The 12,757-nt window shown below is 34.8% G+C and overlaps 1 protein-coding gene across 7 annotated transcripts in view; it reads right to left on the reverse strand.

Moving 5' to 3' along the window:
* The window catches only part of DCAF6 (DDB1 and CUL4 associated factor 6), a 132,831-nt gene that overhangs the window by 12,715 nt on the left and 107,359 nt on the right, over nt 1–12,757 (reverse strand). The window lies entirely within an intron of this gene.

Below are 12,757 nucleotides of genomic sequence, written 5' to 3' on the forward strand. Positions count from 1 at the left end.
AAAATATTTAAACTAAACATTATCTCAATAAGGCATCCCCAACCAAAGCATAAAAAGGCAGACACAACAGTGAGACTACATCAGACTAGTTGAGTTACTAAAACAAAATATTTTAGTGAAGAGATCACTTAGAAATTTGGTACTGGTTGAGAAAGTAAAGGAAATAGCATGCGGCACACTGGTTTTTAAAGGGCTATTTTATAAAAATGTAAGATAGACAAAATTAATATGCAATTTGCTACAAACAAAACAAATCCTATTCAATACCATTTCTCTTCTCCATATGAGAAAATGTAAAGGCATAAAGAGAAACCAAAAGAAATTAAGGGTAACATATAATAGCAGTGGGTAAACTTGTTTTGAGATTTTGTAAAGATGTTCCCAGCAAAGAACAGACTAATCAAGAAAAAGAGGGTATTAATATATGTACACTAAAGCAGGGACTTTCAAATAGATTCTAAATGGGCTCCACATAAGAGTACAGACTTGGAGCTAATGAGGCAGATTTCACTCTCCCAAGAACTGAGTTGGTTACGGAGCTGGAGATGGAAGAATAATGGGCTCTTTTAAGACTGATTTAATTATTAGAAGAAACTTTTCCTAACACATGATACACTTAATAAGTTTGTTAGTTTGAATTTATTATTTAAAACATTATACTTTGACAAATAATAGACCAAAGAAACCTACAAATCAGTAAGAAAAATGAACACTGTAACAGAAAAATAGGCAAAGGACAAGAGTAGGGAAACTACAGAAGAAATGAACAGAAGGTAAATCTACAAAAGGATGCTGAGCCTCACCGATAATAAGATAAAAATAAAACAACAAGTGCACCTCTTTATATGTCTACCAGATTAAAAAGATTTTCAATGTCCATCAGAGTGGCAAGAGTACCGGAAAACAGACACTGCTGGGTTAGAGTTTGAAAGTGCCTCTACATATTAAAAAAAAAAAGTGAACTCCTTTACTGGAAACTTTCCATTGAGGCAGAATACATACACAGGAAGGCGTAATATCACAAGTGTGCAGCACAATGGATTTTTACAAATGAAACAAGCCCATGAACCAGCACCAGTACTGAGAAATGGAGCAGAACCCAAATTCCAGAATTCTCCTAGTGCTTCATTCCCATCATCACTCTCCCCTTAAAGAAAACCATTACTCTGACTTCTAACAGTATGAATTACTTGTGCAAGTCTGTGAACACTAATTAAATGGAATCAGAGGATACATATTTTTGTGTCTAGCTTCTCTAGCTCAACATTATTTTGTAAGATTCATCCACGTTGTTTATTTAGCTGTAGTTAATTCATCCCCTTTGCTGCAGAATATGACTTTGTATGACTACATTATAATTCATGTATCCAGTCAACTGTCGGTGGACATTGGGCTGTTCTCAGTTTTTGATTATTAAGTTACTGCTACTACCAACATCTGTCCGTGTCCTTGGCAAACATATGTCCATGTTTCTGCTGGGTATATACCTAGCAGGAAAACAGCCAGACCACAGCATGGGCATATGTTCAGCTTTACAGATACTTTCAAACAATTTTCCAAAGTGGTTACACCAATTTAAATTCCCACCAGCAATATACTGAGTTCCAGTTCACTAGAAATTAAATAATACCTATTAAAATTTAAAATATGTATATGCTGGGGCACCTGGCTGGCTCAGTCGGTAGCAAATGTGACTCTTGATCTTGGGGGTTGTATGTTCAAGCCCCACATTGGGTGTAGAGATTACGTGGAGGAAAAAAAAAGAGAATCTTTTTTTAAAAAAGATTTTAGGGGCGCCTGGGTGGCACAGCGGTTAAGTGTCTGCCTTCGGCTCAGGGCGTGATCTCGGCGTTGTGGGATCGAGCCCCACATCAGGCTCCTCCGCTATGAGTCTGCTTCTTCCTCTCCCACTCCCCCTGCTTGTGTTCCCTCTCTCGCTGGCTGTCTCTATCTCTGTCAAATAAATAAATAAAATCTTAAAAAAAAAAAAAAAGATTTTATTTGGGAAAAAGGGAGAGAAGGAAAGGGAGAGAGAGTGAGAGGCAGAGGGAAAGACAGGGAGAGGAGGGGCAGAGGGAGAGGGACAGAATCTCAAGCAGACTCTGTGCTGAGCATGGAGCCCAACATGGGGCTCACTCCCATGATGCAGAGATCATGACCTGAGCTAAAACCAAGAGTCAGACGCTTAACTAACTGAAGCACTCAGGTGCCCCCAAAATAAAAAAAATCTTCAAGAAAAAAATGTATTTGCTTTGATGCAGCAATTTTACTTTAAAAAAATGTATGCAACACAAAACAAATAAATACACAAATATTAAATTTTTTATATTATTTATATTTAGATTATACACACATTTGTACAATATAAATTTCCACTGTAGTGAAACTTCTGTTGTGTACTTTCAGAAAGACTGGAAATAATCTAAATGTTCAAAGGGAAAAGACATTAATTAAATAAATTACGTTACATCCATATATTGGAATACTTATACCACCATTAAAAAAGATAAGGAAGGGGCACCTGGCTGGCTCAGTTGAGACTCTTCATCTCAGGATTGTGAGTTTGAGCCCCACGTTGGAAAGAGAGAATACTTAAAAATAAAATCTTAAAAAAATAAATAAAATAAAAAAGATAAGGAGGATCCATAATCAACTACGTGAAAAATGTAGGCATTATACTGCCAAACCTGCAACATAGGTTAAAAATAATTTTTAGGGGGAAAATTCTATGTATGCATACAAAGGGTCTAGAAAACCAGACACCAATCATCAGTAACACTTTTTTAAACAATTATGTAACAATTTTGTACTCCTACTTTTATAATAAAAAGGTATTTTCTTTTTCATAAAATAGTATACTGTAAGTTGTACAGGTTTATTTAAAAGCATTTTAAAAACTTTATCCTATGCTTTGTATATCCGAAATAGGGGTCTACACATAAATTTTTAAATTACATAGTTAGAAACTTCCATGTAAAAACGTGAAATGTTTACTCTGATTTTCTCTTTCTGATTCAGAGGTGATATGAGAAGGATTAAGAGTTTAAATGCTCTCCAAAGAAACATAGTTGGATCTCTCTTTTTTCTGAAATAGAAGAGAAGACACTCTGAATCAGATACAAATACGTGATTAGCAAAAAACCAATAAAGAAAAAAACTCTTTTGTTAAGAAAGCAGAGCATCAGGTAGCAGAGGAAACAGAAATGAGCTTGCTGACAAACCAAAAGCCTCAGGAGCTATAAATGGGAAAAGAAATTATATAACAAATTAAGAATTTAGATAGAAGCTCAAATTATTTAAAACAAGATGTGTGGACAAAATTAAAGATGAATGCTTAATGAGATGATAATTAAGAACTAGTGAGGACAGTACCAGGTCAAAAATGTTCATTTCGTTTAAAAGTTAGCTGTAGAATATGGTCTAATTTACTGCTTAATGTTTGTTTGGCTTAACCATTCTAATTTTAAAATCTAGATCTCTATTATTCAGACATCAAAAAGAATGAAATCTTGCTATTTCCAATGACGTGGACGGAGCTAGAGTGTATTGTACTAAGTGAAATCAGTCAAGAGAAAGACAAATACCATATGATTTCACTTGTGGAATTTAAGAAACAAAACAGATGAACATATGGGAAGGGGAAAACGGGGGGGGGGGGAACATACCATAAGAGACTCTTAATGATAGAGAACAAACAGGGTTGATGGAGGGGTGGTGGATGGACTAAATGGGGGATAGGCATTAAGGACACTTATTATGATAAGCACTGGATGTTATATGTAAGTGATGGATCACTGAATTCTATTCCTGAAACCAGTATTACACTATATAACTAACTAGAATTTAAATAAAAATTTGGAGGAAAATAAATAAATAAATAAAATCTAGATCTCAAGTTATGTGATTTGTATTATACAGTTTTGATCCAAGATTAGGGCACCTACCACTATCCCACTGTAAGAAAATTATCTAAGAGAAAAAAAAGCTTCAAGTGCAGAAATTTCAAATTAGAAAATAAAAATAATGGTAGATACTATACCTACATATACAATCAGGTAATGTCCAACTCAGTTAACAGGATAAGCTTAAAATGAGTATACTGAAATAACTTTCCTAGAGGGTATTTCACAGGAAACACTGAAAAAATATAGGTCGTTGAAAATAATTTGTACTTTATTACTTTGCAAATTTGATCGAATGAAAATTAAAATGATACATATGTATGAAGAATGCCAATCAGCAAACAAATATTTATTAAAAGCCTACCAAATGCAATGTTGTTTTGGAGAATATTATTCATTCTTTTATGATAGCTTTGCTAGTTTGGCACCCAATTTAAAAGTCATAAAAGTCATAAAAGACATTATAAAGTTACATAACCATAAAATTTCAGAAGTAAACAATAAAATCGTAGTAAGTATAAATTCCAATGCAATGGGGGAAAAAATAGAAAAGCAAAACTAAAAAAAAAAAAAGATAAAAACTTAATCCTAAAAAAAGCAAGAAAGTAAAAAAAAAAAAATGGTAAAAGAGGATAATTAGAAGTTGGAAACAAGTTTAAATATAGCCATAATGATAGTAAATTTAAATAGACTAAATTCACCAATTGAAAAAAAGGAAACTGTCTAAGATACACAGGAAGCATGAGGACAAGGAAAAGTTTCAAGCCAAAGGATATTATGCAAATACTAATCAAATAAAAGGTGGCTTGGTTATATTAACATCAGACAAACAAAGATAAAAAGCAGCATTAAGAATAGAGAAGATTACTACATATATAATAAGTTCAATTTACCAAGAAGATATAACAATTTAACATATATGCACTGAATAAAAATAGCCTCAAAATGCATTTAAAAAGAAAATGACGAAACTGCAAGGAGAATTAGATAAATCCACCACTATAGTAAAGACTTCAACACGCTTCTCTATTTTATATGTCAAGCTGACAAAACAAACACACAAACATCAAAAATATAAATAATTTTAACAACACAATTAACAGTCTTGATCTACTGGCCATATATAAAATTCCGCATTAAAAATTAGAGTAATATTTTTTTTAAGGGCCCACGAAACATTTACAAATTTGACATGTACAAGGCCACAAAGTCAGTTTCTATAAATTTCAAAGAATGCATTTAACACAACCACATTCTCTAACCACAAGTTAGATGTTACTGAAAAAAAAGCTAAATGTATACAATTTAAGAAGTTAGGGGAAAAAAATAATAAACCACAAGGTAATTTCAAAGAAAACAGAAGAAAGGAAATAATAAAGAGAGAGAAAGCAGAAATAAAAAACCAAAAAGAGTAACAATGTAGAGTTCTACCATGATGATGAAGAAAAAATTAAGGGAGTTCAAATAAATAATGTTATGAATAAGAAGGTGGTTATAACTCAAGACAGTAGAAATTAAATAGACAATAAAAACAGTATAATACATTTGCAAACTTGGATGAACGGACACATTTTTTAAAAACTTTCTAACACTGACTAAAGAAAGAGATAGTACAAACAGTCCTATAGCTATTAAAGAAGTAAACTAATACTTAAAAACCATCTCCAAAAGAAAACACAAGGTCCAGATGGTTTTATAGGTAAGATCTACTAAACTTCTAAAGAAAAGATCATTCCAATCTTATACAAACTCTGGAAATAGGAAATATTTTTTTCTACTCATTCTCTGATGTTAGTGTAACTTTTTACCAAAAATAGGATCATGAAAATGTAAGAAAATCCACTCCAAATATAGATACAAAACTCCTTCACAAAATATCAACAAATCAAATCCAACAATGTATCAAAAAGATAATACATCATGATCAATTTAGGTTTATCCCAGGAACACAAAGGTTGTCTAACCCAGTTCTACACAGGAGGAGCTTGAAAGTCCTCACTTCAAACTGACAAGCAAAAAGCTGAACAGACTGAAAAATCAACAACTCTTCCTGGATCCATAAGAGAGGGGAGGACACAGGGCAAACTGCTTCCCTAAAATTGGAGAGACAAAGAGGTAAACAGGGAGTCACAGCTTAGCAGAACAGAGACTTGGAGGTAAGAATACCTGAACTGTGACCGAGGAACTGCTGGAGACTCAATGCGGACAGCTTTGAGAATTAAAAACTCCAGTGGAGGAACCCAGTCATAGGGGCCTTTCCCCACAATATTTTCAGATTTACCTCAAGGAGACAGACCAGATCACCACACAAAATATTGGAGAAAAATCCTCTTGGGTTTCTGGCAGGGAGAGGGGAAAAGGAACCATTTTGAAAAATGCCAGAGCACTCTTCTCTTCTTAGTAAGGTCTGCTCTTAGGGGAAACTAGTTAACTAGAGCCTAACCTGCTGGGGTTAATGATAACCCCAGTATTATTATAATAAATAATCAAAGCCTAACAAACCTAGAAGAGGGAAATAGCCAACTATAGCCCACTCTGGCCATCCTATCCCACCTAAAGGGAAAGAAAAAACAAAACAAAACAAAACAAAACAGAACCCGAGGAACACTTCAAAAGGCCAGAGATGTAGGCTCACTAAAAGACTGAGACTTAATCTTAAGACTGTAGAATGCTTCCCCTCCCTCACAGCTCAGCACCACACTACTAGTTTAGTTAGAGCATTTCCTTTTACGTGGTACATCATCTATAGCTGGTAAAAGAACGACAATGCACACCAAAAGAGAAAAAACACAATTTGAAGAAACAGAGAAAGTTGGAATTAACAGACCAGGAATTTAAAACAACTATGATTAATGTAACTACAATTAATTAAGGGCGCTAATAAATAAAGTACACAACATGTGAGAATAGATGGGCAATGTAAGCAGAGCACTGGAAATCCTAAGAAAGAAGCAAAAAGAACTGCCAGAGATAAAAAACAAACAACAAAATAAAAAAAAAAAACCCAACACTGTAGCAGAAATGAAGAATGCCTTTGACAGGCTTATTAATAGACTGGACATGGCTGAAGAAAAATCCTTGACCTAGAAGATATATTAATAGAATCCTTGAAAACCAAAAAGCAAAGAAAACAAAGAATGAAAAAAAAGCCCTAAAACCAGAATATCCAAGGACTGTGGGATAACTACAATAGATGTGAGATAAGCATAATGGAAATCCCAGAAGGGGAAGAAAGAAAAGGAAAGGAGAGGAGAGGAAATCAAATAAAAATCTGAAATAATAATGACTAAGAATTTCCCTAAATTAATGTCAGACATCAAATCATAGATCCAGGAAGCCTAGAGGACACCAAGCAGGATAAATACCAAAAACAAACAAACAAACAAACCAAGCCAAACCAATACAAAAATCCTACAACCTAGACATATCATTTTAAAAATATAGAAAATCTGGGGCGCCTGGGTGACACAGCGGTTAAGCAACTGCCTTCGGCTCAGGTGATCCCGGTGTTCTGGGATTGAGCCCCACATCAGGCTCCTCCGCTGGGAGCCTGCTTCTTCCTCTCCCACTCCCCCTGCTTGTGTTCCCTCTCTCGCTGGCTGTCTCTATCTCTGTCGAATAAATAAATAAAATCTTAAAAAAAAAAATATAAGGGGCGCCTGGGTGGCACAGCGGTTAAGCGCCTGCCTTCGGCTCAGGGCGTGATCCTGGCGTTATGGGATCGAGCCCCACATCAGGCTCCTCCGCTATGAGCCTGCTTCTTCCTCTCCCACTCCCTCTGCTTGTGTTCCCTCTCGCTGGCTGTCTCTGTCAAATAAATAAATAAAGTCTTTAAAAAAATATATAGAAAATCAAAGATTTTTTAAAAATCGTGAAAGAAGCCAGAGGAAGATAAACATCTTACCTAGAGAGGAACAAAGATAAGAATCACATCCAACTTCTCCTCAGAAACTATGAAGCAAGAAGAGAATGAAGTGAAATATTTAAAACACTGAGAAGGGAAAAAAAAATCACCAACCCAGAATTCTGTACCCTGAAAAGTTATCCTTCTTCAGTGAATGAGAAATACTTTCTCAAACAAAAAGTAAAGGAATTTGTTGCTAATAGACCTGTCTAGCAAAAAATGTTAAAAGAAGTTCTTTGTAGAGAAGGAAAAAAATGTGAATCAGACACAAGGATCTACAGAAACAAAGGAAGAACACCAAAGAAGGAGTAAGTGAAGATAAAAGAAAAACTTTCATTTTTCTTAATCTTAGTTTATCTAACAGATAGTAGTTGTTCAAAATAGTAATAGCAATAATGTATTTCATGATGTATGTTTATGTATGTATCTTACGTGTCTATCTGCTTATGTTCAAGTGAAATGAACGACAGCAATGATACAAGGGACAGGAAGGACTTAGGGTTTTGTTATCATGATAGACACACTCCCTGTGAAGTGGTATAATATTATTTGAGAGTAGATTGGATTAGTTGTAAAAGTACATTGTAAACTCCAGGGTAACCACTAAAAAAAGTTTAAAAAAGAAGTATAGCTGATATGCTAAGAAAGGAGAGAAAATGGAATCATATAAAATGCTGAATTCAAACCACAAAAGGCAGAGAAAAAGGAAAAGATAAAAATAGGAACAAAGAACAAACAGAACAGTAAAGAATATGGTAGACATTAATCCAATTATATCAATAATTGCTTCTAATGCCAGTATTCTAAATACATTAATTAAAAGACAGATTATCAGGGTGGATCAAAAAATATGACCCAACTATCTGTTGTCTATAAGAAATCCATTTAAAGACTCATAAGATTAAAAGTGAATGTACGGAGAAAAACATACCACGCTAACACTGAACAAAAGAAAGCAAGAATAACTACTTTTTTTGGACGCAGCAGACTTCAAAGTAAGCAAAGGTATCAGAGATAAAGAAGAGCTTTACACAATGTCAAAGGAGTCAATTCCCCCTGAACAATTGTTAAGGCATATGTGCCTAACCAGAGAGGGTCAAAATATATGGGGCAAATGAAAGGAGAACTAGATGACAGAAATGAAAGGAGAAATAGATGAATCCACTATTATAGCTGGAGACTTCAACACCCTTGTCTCAGAAAGGGGCAGATCCAGGAGGCAGACAGTAAGGACACAGCTGAACTCAACCACACCACTGATCAACTGGATACAATGGACATCGATTGACTACTTCAACCAACAATAGCAGAATACACACTCTTCTCAAGTTGAACGTTCACCGAAATAGACTCCATTCTGGGTCATAAGACACACCTGAAAGACTGGTGGGGTTTTTTTGTTTTGTTTTTTTAAGATTTTATTTATTTGAGACAGAGAGAGAGAGACAGAGCACAAGCGGAGGGGGCGGCAGGCAGAGGGAGAAGCAGATTTCTCACCGAGCAAGGAGCCTGATGTGGTACTTGATCCTAGGACTCTGGGATCATGACCTGAGCTGAAGGCAGATGCTTAACTGACTGAGCCACCCAGGCATCCCAAAAAATTGTTTAATATTAGGACATTTCCAAGTGTTATCTACTGTATTAGCAGGTTAAAGGAGAAAAAATACATGATAACTCAATAGATGAGGAAAATGTACTTGATTTAATCAATATTCATTCATGATAAAACTGTTAGTAAACTAGCGCAGCAGGGAACCCCCTAACCTGATAGAGGGAATCTACAAAAACCCTAAAACACCAACCTAAATAAACTCATGCAGACATTCTTTTCAAAATCAGGAACAAGGTGTGATTTTTTACTATCCTCATTAACCAAAACACAGAAAGCAGTAAGAATGAACAGGAGGAAAGAAAACTCCTGTTCGCAATGATATGACTGTCTATATAAAAAAAAACCAAAAAACTAAAAGGAAATTACATGCCAATTAATAGATATAACAGAAAAATATTTGGGTGGATATAAGATCATTATACAAGCCAACTGAATTTCTTTCTTTTTTTTAAAAAAGATTTTATTTATTTATTTGACAGAGAGAGACAGCCAGCGCGAGAGGGAACACAAGCAGGGGGAATGGGAGAGGAAGAAGCAGGCTCCCAGCAGGGAGCCCGATGTGGGGCTCGATCCCAGGCCCTGTGATCACGCCCTGAGCCGAAGGCAGACGCTTAATGACTGAGCCACCCAGGCGCCCCTAGTCAACTGAATTTCTAAACACGAGCAACAAACTATTAGGAGAGCACAAGTTTAAAACAAATGCATTTACAACAGCAATGAAGATGAAAGTGTCTATAAATAAAGATATTCTTATTTGTAGGAAATTATAACATGTTACTGAAAGACATTTTTTAAAAGATCTAAATAAATGTAGAGATAACTTAATATTGTTGAGGATAGTCAATTCTCCAAATTTATTTACAGGTTTATTACAACTATAATCATAATCTGATGACTCGTGTGTGGAACTTAAAATGTTGATCATAAAACAGACTAAAGGACAAAGAATAGCTAAGTCCTTTCTAAAGAAAAATAAAGAGAAGAGACTTGAAGAGACTTAGAAGATATTAAGATTATAAAGATAGAGTAATAATAAGAGTATGATATTGATGGAGAGGCAAACAACTGCCCAATAGAACAAAACAGAGAGCCCAGAAACAGACCTGTGTTTATATGGAAAGGAACTCTGTAATATGATGGGTAGCATAGCAGCACCCTGGGGAAATTCAACATTTAATAAATGAACTAGGAAAACAGGGCTATCTACATGGGCACACATATACATCATAAATAAAAATAAATTCCAGATGGATTAATATCTTAAATTGTCAAAAGACAACTTCAAAAGAAAATTTTCAGCTTTTGGAATTCCAGGGTAAGTAAGGATTTCTTAAATAAAAGGAAGTGATCTGGGATGCCTGGGTGGCTCAGTGGTTAAGCGTCTGCCTTTGGCTCAGGGCGTGATCCCGGCGTTCTGGGATCGAGCTCCGCATCGGGCTCCTCCGCTATGAGCCTGCTTCTCCCTCTCCCACTCCCCCTGCTTGTGTTCCCTCTCTCACTGCCTGTCTCTCTGTCAAATAAATAAATAAAATCTTAAAAAAAAAAAGTGATCTGCATTAAAGAATGATAAAATTCAACTACATTAAAATTAAGAATTGTTCCTCAAAAGACGGCTTAAAAAAAATCACAAACCAGACAAAATATTTGCACACTTACAAATGATACAAGTTAATATAAAAAATCTACTAAGAAGTCCTTAATAAATAATAAAAAAATCAACATGGAAAAGAAAAACAACTCAATTAAAACAACCCAGGAGAAAACCAGATATAGCCAAAAAACAAATGAGAGATGCATAATCTCATTTTGTAAATAGAGAAATGAAAATCAAAACCATGAGATACCACTGTACACCAAATCAATTAGCAAAATAAAAAAAAGTGACAAAACCAAGTTGTGGATCAATGTGATTACTTCGTGATTGTATTAATTTACACTCCCACTTTGGAAAACAATTTGAGGTTGTCTTGTAAAATTAAACATTCCATTCCTAGGTAGGCTATGCACCCCAGAAAAGCCCAAGGAGACATGTTTCAGAATGTTCAAACCAGCACTGTTAACAATAGCAAAACTGAAAACTTAAATGCCCATTAACAGAAAAAGGGATAAATTATGGAACAGTCATATAATGGATTACTATATAGCAGAAAATTGAGCACCAGCTACATGTAACAACATGGATGAATCTTAACATAATGTCGACTGAGAAAGAAATAGCAAATCCTAATCCCATATCCAGATGATATCCTTTTTTATCAAGTTTAAAAGTGGGTAAAACAAATTAAATGATATATTATTTTGGCATTTATATTTGTGATAATTTTTTGTTTAAAGCAAGGCATGATAAATATAACATTCAGAAGAGTGGCTGCCCCGGTAAGGTGGGCAGGGGGACAGAATGGAGAGGAGTATACACAGATCTAAGTTACTGGTAGTCTTTCAGTTTTGGGTTGGGTGGTGGGTTTATGGATATTTACTTATTATTAAGTAAGTGAATAAAGAAAAGGAACCAAACATGAATCAACAATGATAGTGTGTCACAAACCAAGAATTACAAAAAATAGAATTCTCCCCCTCCTTAGATTAGGTGAAGAGCCCTTGATGATGCCAGCGCCTGTGAAAAACTCTATCGCTGCAATTACTAACTTAAAATTATTTGTATGTGTCTGTGTATCCCAATGAACCAAGAGCTAATGAAGGCTGTGTTGTCATTATCCTTCTATCACCAGCTTCCACCACACTGTTTGGTTCATACAGGTTTATTGAATGGATAAAATAATAAATATGAAACTGATTCATCAAGAAATGTCAAAGGAAAAACAAAAACATCTCAAGGTATCAGCTATTTATTTGGGAGACAGAATTTAATAGAAAAAAAAACCTAGAACGAATCTAACATATAATTGACCTAAGAAAATAAAAACTTGGATTCCCGACTTTGTATTTTGATCCCTTCCTCTTCCCTAAAAGTCTTTGTATTTTATTTTTAATACAGCATATTCTAGAAAATTCTGTTTCTAAATGGTCAGCAAAATTTAAGATAATTCCAAGATCAAATTAGGAAGTTATAAAAATCAGAAATAGTCTATAAGCTCTATTTAAAAAAAAATAAATTGGCACATTTAGAAGTTAGAGGACCAGACTAAAACATAAGGAGAAATTAAACAGCACTAAAAATATGAAATATTAATTACTTTGCCTGTTGTTTTCAATATGGTAAATCCTTTTATAAAACACCATTACAGGGGCGCCTGGGTAGCTCAGTCGGTTAAGAGTCCGACTCTTAATCTCAGCTCAGGTGTTGATCTCAAGATCGTGAGTTCAAGCCCCACACTGGGC

Source organism: Ursus americanus, chromosome 2, assembly GCF_024610735.1.
Source record: "Ursus americanus isolate L20-20 chromosome 2, mUrsAme1.1.p, whole genome shotgun sequence".
In the NCBI taxonomy this organism is placed as follows: Eukaryota; Metazoa; Chordata; class Mammalia; order Carnivora; family Ursidae; genus Ursus; species Ursus americanus.